Source organism: Lotus japonicus, chromosome 6, assembly GCF_012489685.1.
Source record: "Lotus japonicus ecotype B-129 chromosome 6, LjGifu_v1.2".
NCBI classification, from domain to species: Eukaryota; Viridiplantae; Streptophyta; class Magnoliopsida; order Fabales; family Fabaceae; genus Lotus; species Lotus japonicus.
This window is the reverse complement of record NC_080046.1, coordinates 55,623,829-55,636,496: the sequence shown is the minus strand read 5'-3', so window position 1 is coordinate 55,636,496 and position 12,668 is coordinate 55,623,829. Positions and strand designations below refer to the sequence as shown.

Here is a 12,668-nt window from a genome sequence, read left to right as displayed (position 1 = left end):
TGCACAGTGTCTGAAAAAATGATTGCTACTGAAACGATCCTGAAAAAGTTTATGCAACCTGATGAAGAAGCTCCGAATGACAATGAAGAACGTGTAAGGGCCAAGGCAAAGGGATTGGTGAAGAAGCTTTTTAACCGACCTGCAATGGATGAAGACAATAACTTTGTACCTGGACATCGACCTATAGTATGCACCCCTCCTGCATCACCATTCTCGGTTCCAGATGTAAGTATTAATTCATCTGAATATTGTCATGAATTGATACATTTAAATTTTGCCTGATGAAGAATCTTTAGGTCCCTGCAATGAGATGTTTCCTTTTGCATTTCTATCATATATTGTGTGCTTAGCTTACATATCTTTTATAGCTTTAATTCAACAACACAACATTAGTTTCCCTAAACCCTAAAATGACAGTCATAGTAAGTCCTCTATAACCTTTCCAAATATTTATGGAGATTAAATTAAGGAATTTTAAAAATAACTCAAATTGGCTGATTGATTATGAGGTTTCTTAAAACTTAATTTTTAATTTTCCAGTGATCAAAAACCAATATGCTCTTGAAGCACTACTGGTAGAAATAATTAAGGTACTATGATGACAAAAATGAAATTAAAAGGATGAAGGGGAAAATCAATGGTGATTAATGAATCTAGTTTGAAGTTTTAGGCTAGTTTGCATAAGTTAAGTTCTTTCAGGTTATGTCTTAGTTGCATGACTTTGTTGTCATTTTTATTGTGAAATATAATATTACTGCTATATTTTGTTAGAGTCATTTTTTTTCTAACCTGAACATTGTCATTAATTGATACACTTAAATCAGTTCATTAATTTACATTGTCATTCAACATTTTTTTATTAGTGGCTGCCTTCCATGTTTGGGAATACAAATGTGATGCATTTGAATCATCTTGAGGTTGCTGTTGCAAATTACATCTTCAACCCAAAACATAAAACAAGGGCTCCACTGTAAGTTTAATACTATGTGGTTTGTGACTATTTAGACCAACAACATTTGCATGCCCTTAATTATAGACTTTATATTTTTTCAAGGGAAGAAGAGATTGTGAAACTTGAATGCAGGGATGCTTATGCCCTTCGAAAGGATATGTTATGTCTTCAACCAAGAGGGAAGCTTCAGGATGAGGTGAGTTATAATCTAAAGATTATAAATGGTGATAAATTAGTTTAATCTGATTATATAGTTTGTCCAGATACTGACCTTACATGCCAACATACTTACACTGAAAGAGCGAGCAATGACCTTCTACCCATCTATATGGTTCATGCCTACTGCATTTGCCGTGAGTTTTTTTTCATATATATGAAGAACCGATATTAGGTTTTGTTTATAGTGATTCATAACTAAAATTTGACATATTATTTGCACTGTTATCATGTCAGCAATTTGTCCAGTCCTGGACCGTAGAATCAGCTGACATGATCGAATTTTACCAGAAGGATTTTATGGGAAAAATCAACTATGTTACCAAGGTACAATGATGCTGTATGGAATTAATTAACAAAAATATCCATTACATGTAGTCTCAATGTTTGTTTTACTCTTGTAGATATACATTCCTATGAATGACATTGGCTGCCACTGGTATTTACTTGTTGTTGACTTTGTCAACAAGAACTTGGTGCTGCTTGACTCCTGCCCAGATCCACACAGGCTTGATTTTAGAGTGTTGGACATAAAGTACATGGTTAGTAAATAACTATCAACTACATTGTATTAGATACCAACATATTGTTAATATATTTACCTCTTTATATCACTCAATCATTGTCTCAGGCTCTTTTTATCGAAAGAATGTTAATGGATCAATCATTCTATGCAATGGGAATGGCAAGGCCTAAGGTATCGGAATTTAAGATTGTTATTCCAGAAGGGTTAAGCATGCAGAAGGATAAAACGTAAGTTAGATTTCAAGTGCTCTATCTCTGATTAAAAATGTTTACTTAGCTATAAAACTAACTTCTTGTTGTGCCTGTAGGAATGATTGTGGAATCTTTGTGGCTAAATGGATGTCACACCATGGATTCATTCACTACAAGATTGAGGTAAAAAAGAATTTCATACTTAAATATTTTATAAATTACTTGCTTCAAATTTTTAATTATTTATCGGTATTTACGCAGGTTGATGAAGGTTCCAGGTTGAGGCTAGCTCTGGACTTGACAATGAATCAATTTAACAACAAGTATGATGTCCTTACCAAAAAAGCTTTGACCTGCATGGACATATGCAAGGATGCAGCTGTGTCAACAACTTGAGATTTTTCATTACTTTCTGGGCACCTACTTTCTAACATTTAACTGCTTGATCGTGTGTTGAATCTTGTCCTGTTTCTGTTCTTGATCATTTTCGACTTTTTATCCCGGTTATTTTGTTTGGACAACTAAATATTGTGACTGCTGGTGGTTAAATGACTATAATTTTGCTATGTAGTCTTTTTATATCTACTATTTCCTGTGAATGGTTGAACTAAATATTGCTATGCGTTATTGTCTAACCTTTCATTCATTTTAGAAAACAAAATTTGAGTATCAAAATGTTTTCAAAGGAATTTAGGTGTCAGGTTATATTACTATTTCAGTCACAAAAAAATCTCTACTGTATCAAATAATTTTCCCGAAGCATTCATCATATAGTTCGCAAAATTAATTTTTTCCTCAAAATTTTCCCTTATTTTTTCCAAACATTTGATATTTCAAGTATGAAAATACAATGTTAGCGTATAATTTTTCTATAACGTATTTCCTTATAAATTTTCCATATATTTTCCACATTAACAATTGATATATCAATTATATTGTTGCATCAATTTTAATTTTAGCGTTTTATTTTACTATCAAGTATTTCCTCATAATTTTTCCATATATTTTTCACATTACTAATTGATAGGAAAATTTGTCTGATTAAAATTTATGAGGAAACGCCAAAATAAAACTTTAGCGTTTGAAATTAAAATTTTAGCGTTTACTACTTTTCCTATTGAATATTTCCCCAAAATATTCCGTTTATTTCTCAAATTAACAATTGATTTATTATTAATTATGCAGTTCAAATTTTAGCATAAATTAATTGACTTTTAGCATAAAATTTTTGCATAATTAAATTTTTAAAACAAAACAAGCATACATTACTTTTTTTTCTAACTAAATTAATTAATAAAAAATTAAAGCGATTATTTTATTATTTTTCCTAACATGCTTATTTTTTATTTTATGAAAATCAAAAAATATTATTCTCCTCACTAACAAAATACACACACTCACAAATTGGTCCTCTGGTATTGGGAAATCAAAAACAAAACCTAGCCCCTTTCTTCCCAAAACGCATCAGCCACCCTATCATCACTGCATTGGAAACCATCAAGGTATTCAATTTTCTCTTAAGCACTCTGCCAAATGGCTGCTGACACGAGAATTGAAACCATACTCGAGCATCTCAACCGGTGCAATATCAACACACGATGCCTTACCCCTTGAATATATGAAGAGATTTCCACAACCACTGCAAAGGTTTTTCGACACCTGCGGAATTTCAAGGTACACACCATTTTTTTCCATTTTTTTCTCAAATTAGAAGTTAGGGTTTTAATTTTCTTCATCTATCATCATGTCGATTGCTTTCTTTGTGGTTTCGGTTAGAATCTTGTAAGCGTTTTGTCAATTACTCAATTTAGAAATTAGGGCTTTATTTCTCGTTCTCTATCATGAAGTATAATGCTTTCTGTGTGATTTGGATTACAAACGATTATGGGTATTGTCAATTGTTCTTATACTCTATTTATGATAGATTAGGGCTATAATCTTCAAAACTGCTTCATCTTCGAGTTCAACCTGTTTGATATTTTATGAGTTTGGTGGTTTCGTTTATTTAACATTGTTATTATTAACATGTTTGAGTAGTTTGTAATGAGGAAACCTGTTTTATGTGTGTTATATTCACAAAAACCAGTATATGTATGTTTTTCAATGTTTACCCCTTTTCAGAGTTTTTTTCCCAAATAAATCATAATTGCTTCCTATTAATGCTTCTAATATATGAATATAGATGGCGGTTTTTTGTGAATTATCTACATTTTCTGATCCCTTGTAAATTCTCACATTTCTGATTCCAGGCTCAAATGGCAAATAGACCCATCTGCAAGCCATATTTTATTGACACTCATGACTTATTGGACTGGAACATACCAGGCGCCAAACGTATTCATTCTAGTTCGCTTATGCACATAAATTATGTTGCTGCTGAGGAAACCATCTTTCCAGAGCTTGTGAGAGAATTCTGGGGCGGTGCCCGGTTCGATGAAACAGGTACTTTGAAAGGGCAGGTTCTGGACTATGATTTGTCATTTGACATTGACAGAATCTCCGATCTTCTTCAAATCCCAACTGGAGGGGAAATATATGATAAGGACTGGAAACGTGGGAAGGACATGGATGATATTCGCCAAACTGTGTATGGCGCGCAGGAAATCTCCAATGCAAATGCCACCCGCGTCATATATCTGACCCCTGCTGCCAGCCTTGTTTTCCTTATGGCTGTCAACGTCTTCTGTCCAAGGGTATCTCAACATAACTATATCACAGATCTGGATGTGTTCATCATTTATCACATCTTGAAGAAAATTAAGTTAGACCCTGTTAATCTCGTCCACCAACATTTAAGGCGTGTCCAAGCAAATAACTCCATGGGCATTCCTTATGGATTTCTGATAACTCTATACCTGCGGTATATGGAACCGATGCGCTTTGCTGGGTGGAACCAATTTGCTCGACAAGAAGCACGACAGATGTCATCTGCCTTTCTTGAATGCAGAGGTGTTGGCACTGAGGAGCGCCCAGAGTCTGAAAGGGATGCAGATGATGATGATGATGATGATGATGATTTTGCATTGGATGCTGCTGCTGCACATGCTGAAGATGATCATGATGGTGCTGGAGATGCTGAAGATGAACATGTTGATCCAGATGATAACAGTGGGGACAGTGAAAGCACATCCAGCGTTGTTAATTTATCTGACACTACTTCAACCTCTGGTAGTCCTTCTTCATGTCTCAGTACAAGGAAGAGGAAGAGAATTTTTCCTGGATCACCTTCTCAACCAAATAAAGTTTATTTCTGTTGTTATCATTATGACTATGACAATTTTATGGCTAATTATGCCATGGTTTGTAATTTTTGGGCATTGCTGACAATCTTTTTGGGCCTTTATGACAAATTTCGGTTTGATTTGCATTTTGTTAAGATTGGAAAATGTTTTAATGGCTGATTTTACATCTTTAAGTTCTTTACTTGTGATGCTTATCCTTATTGATATGTATGGGGTCATACAGATACAACTCACCACATGCTATTGTCTTATAAAAACAGAGCAAAGGTTAGGATTTTTTTGAAGTTTTTGGGTAGACTCGCTCACTCATAGACATAGGAAATGGGCCTGGCCCAAGTTCTTTTTTTTCGGTTTAGTTTTCATTCCACTTCATTTCACTTCATCCAGGTTTTCTGTTTAAGATTCAAGATTAACTGTGGAGATAAGATAAATCTTTTTCCATGAAGCTTGTGAAAAATTGTATCATGTTTTCATTCATTGCTGAAGATGAATAACCTTTCCATGAAGTTTCATTTACATCTAGGGCTAACAATGATAAACATATAACTTTAGCAATGTACTTATAACCACAAAAATGTACTTAACTTATAACCACCAAAATGTACTTAAGCACCAAAATGCTAAAATTTAGCATAATCCACACTTAGTCTAATACAAGAATTCGAAGACAATAAACACAACAATTACAACTTCAAAATAACAAGCAATAACGTAATTAGGACCACCACAAGAATTCCAAAAACTACGGTCAACAACATTTGGTCCCTGGACTTCATTCCATCCACCAGTTTTTTAATTTTGGCATCTTCATTCTCATGGCCACTATTCTCTTCTTCTTCAGCTACTGGATTAACAAAACATGTACTCGCTTGATTCCTTGGTTGTCTACTAGTTCGTTGTTGGATGCGTCGAGGAGGATCAACCCAGACAAAATAGTCACACTTCTGTAAAAATGAAGAAAGAAAAGAAAAAATATGTGATTCAAACAACTTGAATCAAGAATTCGTGTTAGCAACCAGAAACGATGATTACCATTGCAGGACAATTATAGAAACGACGTCCATAGTTAAATTCTGTCCAGGATGTCCTAAACGAAGCTAACATACCACATTTGCATAACCTTTCATAATCAACATGACTACAAGATCCTGGGGAGCTATGTGATTGGGATGTCATGATCTTCATGTAACACCTACTAAAAATAGGATACCACACATAAGTTATAGCATGCCAATAATATGCATTTTCAGATTAAAATTTTAGAATTTAAAAATCCAAAACACCCAATTCGATAAATTATAAACCCTAATTTCCCAATTTCGCAAATCTGGGTACAATCAGCCCCAATTTGTACGCATTCGACAAATCATGACTTATGCTTTACCAATAACGATCCAATTCAACCCTACCGTCTCTAATTTTTCATCTCAACAAATTAGGGTTCCATTAAATCCCAAATGTTCCCCAATTGACAAATTGGGGTTTCGGATAACAGTAAAATCAGCCCCAATTTGTACGCATTGGACAAATCGTGACTTATGCTTTACCAATAACGATCCAATTCAACCCTACCATTTCTAATTTGTCATCTAAAAAAATTAGGGTTCCAATAAATCCCAAATGTTCCCCAACCGACAAATTAGGGTTTCGGATAACAGTAAAATTAGGGTTCAAATGTCTCTAAAAATGACAATCAACACCAACATAATATGGAAGCTACTACTAATCAAATTAATCGTTAATTTAGGGGAGCTAGATCCAAAATTTTCAAACGGAGACGAACGAGACATCTCACATATACTAACTGACAACACTCAAACTGTCTAACAAAGAAAACAAAAGTAATCTTACCTTAACTCAGCGAACGAATGAGGAGGAAATAAGATGAAGAAGAGAACAGAAGTGGAGGATCGAGTCAGCTCGCTAATGGTTCACAGCCATGCTCATCTTCTCCGTGCTCGCGAGTTGATTCCAGAAGCAAATGGTGAAAATGTTTTTAACTGAGGCAACCTCAATTTTACTAGGGTCATGTATTAAATAGTAAAATAAAATTGGGGCTATTTCACAATTAATGAAAATATAAGGATATATTAAAACACTATGTAAGTTCAGATCATGTGCTTAAATACTAGTGGTCAGTCAAATTCCTGTACCTACCCATGTTGAAAAATGCGGGCACCACAGCAAACACCTACAATATTGTATTACATACATGCACAATGCTCAAAGAAGTACCATTGCATAAAGGAAGAAATTCTTTAATTGAGTCAACCAATATTCACTTTCATAATGCAAACACATTACACATACACTTCATCATTTATGGACACTAGCTGTGTAAGAAACAAATTACAGGTACAAGCAGCTGTTTATATATACAATTGATGCAATTAAGAAAATTACAGCAAATTATAATTCTTATGAAACCATATCTTACAGATTAACTTGTGCTAGGCTTAGCAAAGATTATTAGAAAAGCTAATTTACATATTGGATGAGGACTTGACTTCTTACACGACCCCTTAAGTAAGACTTCACCGGACTTTTTAAAGCGTGAATAATGTACATGTTCATATATCTAGTATCTACATTGTGGGAGAATTCAATTTTTTTTATTAGAATAGAGACTAGTACTATATCAGTTATCCCAAAAACTTAAGTTATTGGGTGAAAGGACATGAAACAATCAGTAGTTCTCAATCCATTGCTTGAAACTCTCTGTCAAACTCTTGATTCCTTCAGACACTGCAGTAAGAATTGGTTTATAGAGCTCTTCACACTTAAACATGACAATCCATATAAAGACAACCAGCCAAAGTGTGAAAGTGATCAAAGAGATGGTCCATGAAATAAGACTCAATTCTAGAACTGACACAACAGTTCCCAGCACAAGTAAGAGTAAAGTTGCAAAGAAGCTGCTGCTAATATGTGTGTGTAGAATAGTATGGAGCACCTGTACAAGGAAGAATGCAACAATCACAAGGGCCAAGACATTCATGAGAATGAAGTGTTTTGTCAAAAATTCCTGGCCAGCATCCGATGTCTTCACCGCTACCCCTAAGGTAGTCAAAGACGCGAACAATTTTGTTAAGGTTGCTGCTACTTGCTTGAACTCTTCATTGTCACTGAAGTATATCCGTACATATAAAAATGAAAGTAACAAGATGATGTTTATACATTATATAGATATTTGTTTGAAGTGCAAGTTGTTATTAGAAAAGCAGAAACAGTAAAGATGCGTGGACATATACATTTCAGCGACAACCATTCAACATAGTGTTTTGTGATGGTTTTTAATAGTAGCTAACTTTTGCAGCTGTCAAAAACAGCCGCTAAAGTATATGTATGTTGGATGTGAAGCAAAAAGTAAATGTCTTTGTATCATTACTCAAGCGAAAATCAATAGCACAAGAAGCATGTTGGGTAGAGTTATTAGGAGTGGTGAGATGATACTAACCTTGAAGTTGGATTAGCTGGATTAGAATCCATTACAGTCGCTTCTTCCATTCTCTGCCAAAGAGCTTTAAGAAGAATAATTGGCTATAGGGGAAGAAGGGATATTCAAAGTGAGACAAGAGAGAATCTAGACAAGTAATGTGTCATATATATATAGGTTGGTGCATAACATGGCTTTGTAAGTATATGAGATTGAATGTTATGCAGACATTATTTTCTCACATTGAAGGAAGTTGCTTTGTTTGGTATCACTTTTGTACTTTTGCTGACTCACATGTATGTGGTACAATTCAGGCCTTCAGGGGGGCCTATACATTTGGTATCTTCACAAATTTTCTTTTGTAATAATTACTCTATTATATTATTTGATAATTTAATTTTCAATATTCCTTACTTTTTATCTCATTTTTTAACACTTTTATTGTACATATTACATATTTTTTAATTTTTTATTTTATTTACAGAGTTAGTTTCAATGGCAAAAAGATTGTCATCTATTTTATTATATACTAAGAATCGGATGTATAGTTCTAGACTTCTAGTATAAGAGGAACTGAGAAAGGGATGTAATTGTTTGGAAAATAAAATATTGGAAGAATATTTGGCTACTCATATAAAAAACAGAAATTTAAAAATATACAAATGAAAAATAGAATATATAGTCCACCCCTTTCTATTTATGTAGCTTCACTTATTGACTTATTGTGGGGTTTAATTCCAAATCTTCAAAGTCAAGCCCTTTTTGTCTTTTCGTTAACAAAGTCGGTGGAGCTACATATTTTTCAGTTGTTCTTGTTCCACTTTCGTGTTTTATTCTGAGAAATTCTGTTCCCGAAAATAAATATTTAACACCCTTCTTTTCACCTCATACCTAAAGTAAAGTAAAATAAAAATAGAAGAAAAAATATAAGAGATATGATATAAAGATATACTCCCTCCGTTCCAAAATAACTGACATTATTTTTAGCTGAATTTTGTTCCTAATTATTTGTCACTTTACGAAGTTTAAGAGAGCATTAATTATACTTTACCAATTGTACCCTTCTTTTATTGGTGGCAGGAAACTTGAAAAGTTAAAATTAATAATAGAGATAAAGTGTATAATAGGAAGTTACATAATAATTTTAATAAAACTAGTGTTTTTTACCCGCGCGTTGCACGGGAATACATCTATTATATTTGATAGGTCAATTAATACCTTGATTATTAAAAATATAATAAACAACGGATGAAATAGAAAAGTGTGAAATGATGAGCAAAGTGGATAAAAAGTCTTAAATTAAAACCCTTGTTGCATAGATTGAACTTCGTACAATTGAATAACTAATAAAAAAATTGGTTAACCAAATCTCAAATTATGCAAAACATATTAGGGGATGTGGTTTAATGATGACTAATAAACAATAGCTAATTTAATCTATAATGAAAAAAAGAGAAAAGATTCTTTATGTACGTGATTATGCGAGTTCATTTTTTACACAATAAAATAAACTAAGTTTGACCCATATCAACATGAAGTCGTTTCACATTTTTCATGAGCCTAAAGACAATAACACAAATTATATATACGAAGAATCACCAATAAAGCATTCAGAACACATTTTAATCTTAGAAAAAAAAGAATATATCGCGAAATTTGTTATTGTATTTGATAAATTAATTAATACTTAATGAAGGTACTTTCTTGTTAAAATATATTTCTTCCCGTAGGAGAATTTAACTCCTATAATAATTTGTACAAAAAAATTAAAGTGGATTATATTATTATGTAGTAAAAAATTAACATCAAACTATATTATATTATGTTTTTCTTGTAACAAAAAAAAATTCCGATGAAATCTTATTAAAATTTATTTTTATGTAGAAGTATTTTCATGTAAAATATTATTCCTATATATAAAAGCTTTTAGGCTCTTTCTAACACATTTAGATCCAGTTTCTCCTTATTCTCAAGATGCCTGAAAGTCTTTTCTCAAGTCTATCTGGTGGGTAATATCGATGAAGATGATGACACCCACCATACCTTGCTTGCTTCAAGGTCGATCTCTTGTATCCTCCTCCTGCCGAAGACTTTAAGAGTAAATCTTGCCATTCCAACTTTCATCGATCGAGTTTCAGTTGCTTTTTCTGTTGATCCAGGTGAGAAAGCTTACTAAGGCAACCTCTGCTTTTGTCTATCTCCCAATATAAGAAGCATGTTGCTTTGCTCTTATAGTAGTACTAATGGACGTACTTTAGAACAAATTTCTAGCGAAGGTCTTGACAGTTTGGAACTGAAAGGTTTTGTTCATTAATAATATCTAGTAGTTTCATCATGCTATTCTGCTTTTGAGCTTGTTGTACTTACCGGAGCATTTCTACGATAAAAAAATTCAGAATAGCTTGAGCGAACAAAGATAAGCAGTAAAATCTCATCCATGATATGTAGTTCTGTAGTTGTAACGGCAAGCACCAACAATAATAATTAATTTCCTCGGTGCAAGAAGCAGGCAAAAAGAAAAAATTACCAAATAAAAAAGTTGCAAGGAAAAAAATCTACAACTTCTCCTTTCTCTCCTCTCAATTCTTTCACTCCCTCAATCCACTTCACTAACAATGATTAGGTTAATCAAAACATACATAGATCAATGTTTCACCTCCTATAATATAGGACACAAATTTTAGATGCAAATTAAGAAAAACGAATAAAATAGAATCACATACAAAGGAGAATCAGAAAACATAAAAAACAAATCAAAATATTGCAAAATTTCATATAGAATATAAAATGGACTCACCATCCATGGCTTCCAAAGAATCTCTTTTGGTGGAATATCTATAAAAAAAACCTGAAGAAAAGAATTTGAAATTAGCCTGGCAAGTGATGAACGAAATTGACCTTGAAGTCAAACATGAGTGAATGAAAGTTAAAGGTAAAGTAAAATAAAATTGAAAAAAACCATAACATATTATGCAAGAAAAGGAAGAAAATAATTTGAAACCTCCATCTGCAACCTTCTCAATCAGTCCAAGGCAGCAAATCGGAGGGATGCGATTGCAAGTCGATGGCAAAGTGGTTTCTTGGAGAGATGAGACGATTTTGTAGGGGTGGTTCCGTTCAGTGGAGAGATGGGATGAGAATTGCATGGAGGAGATGAATTCCAAATCTCATAAAATTCGGAATTAATTAAAAACCCAAAAATTCAATAAAAATACCATAAAAATTAATTAATACTCTAAAAATAAATAATAATATAAATTAAGATAAAATCCAGAAATAAACAACATAAATCCTAATCAAATCTAAAATTTAAAAATGTACTAAATAAATATAGATAAAAACTATCAAAATCTAGCAAATCACAATAAAAACTCATAAAATCCGGAATTAATTAAAAATCCGAAAATTCAATAAAAATACCATAAAAATTAATTATTACTCTAAAAATAAATCAAAAATAAATTAAGATAAAATTAAGAAATAAAAAACCTAAATCCTAATCAAATCTAAAATTTAAAAATGTATTATTTTTATTAAGGAGAAATAAGGTAAGGAAAAATCAGTGCACATGTGACAAGTGGAGCCAAGGAGAAAGAGCTTACATGTAAGATATTATGTGAGAATTAATATGGGAGCGACACATCACTAACTTGACCTGTGAGAGCGACACGTCATGCTAGAAGTTGTTCTTTTCTATTATATATTGATAAGAACATTAATTGTTATTTTTTAATACTTGTGCAATAACCTTGAAATGTCAGTTATATAGGAACGGAGGGAGTATTATATTATGTGGTTGGAAAAATTAAAGATGAGAAGAAGAAAAAAAAAGTGTAAAAATGAGATTAAAAGAAAAAAGTGTGAATGTATTTGGACTAATGATCTCGCAGGAACTCCAACCAGGTTAACTAAGCATGTGTTTAGGTGAGTCGATCATGCGCTCAGGAAAGCGTTCAGAGTCACTCCCCTCGCATTGATCATATCCTCCTGCATTCTATCTTCCCTCATAAATGTAATTTATGTGATTCTCCCTCATTTATGTGAAAGTGGGTGTTTTTTTTTTGGTAAGCTAAATGTATTAAGGAAGTACTAGGTGTACTTCAAA

At 32.8% G+C, this 12,668-nt stretch overlaps 1 long non-coding RNA gene across 3 annotated transcripts; it reads right to left on the bottom strand.

The window, feature by feature from the left end:
- Positions 1–5,662: 5,662 nt before the first annotated feature.
- Positions 5,663–7,082, bottom strand: LOC130724290 (uncharacterized). 3 transcript variants are annotated; one of them, XR_009014476.1, is made up of 3 exons: positions 6,979–7,082; positions 6,160–6,322; positions 5,663–6,071 (listed from the first exon to the last, which is right to left on the bottom strand). It is a non-coding gene; the product is annotated as an uncharacterized LOC130724290 (long non-coding RNA). The 3 variants fall into 3 exon arrangements; XR_009014477.1 differs by having other exon boundaries at positions 6,160–6,319; positions 6,979–7,058; XR_009014475.1 differs by lacking the exon at positions 6,979–7,082 and having other exon boundaries at positions 6,160–6,623.
- Between the last annotated feature and the right edge of the window lie 5,586 nt (positions 7,083–12,668).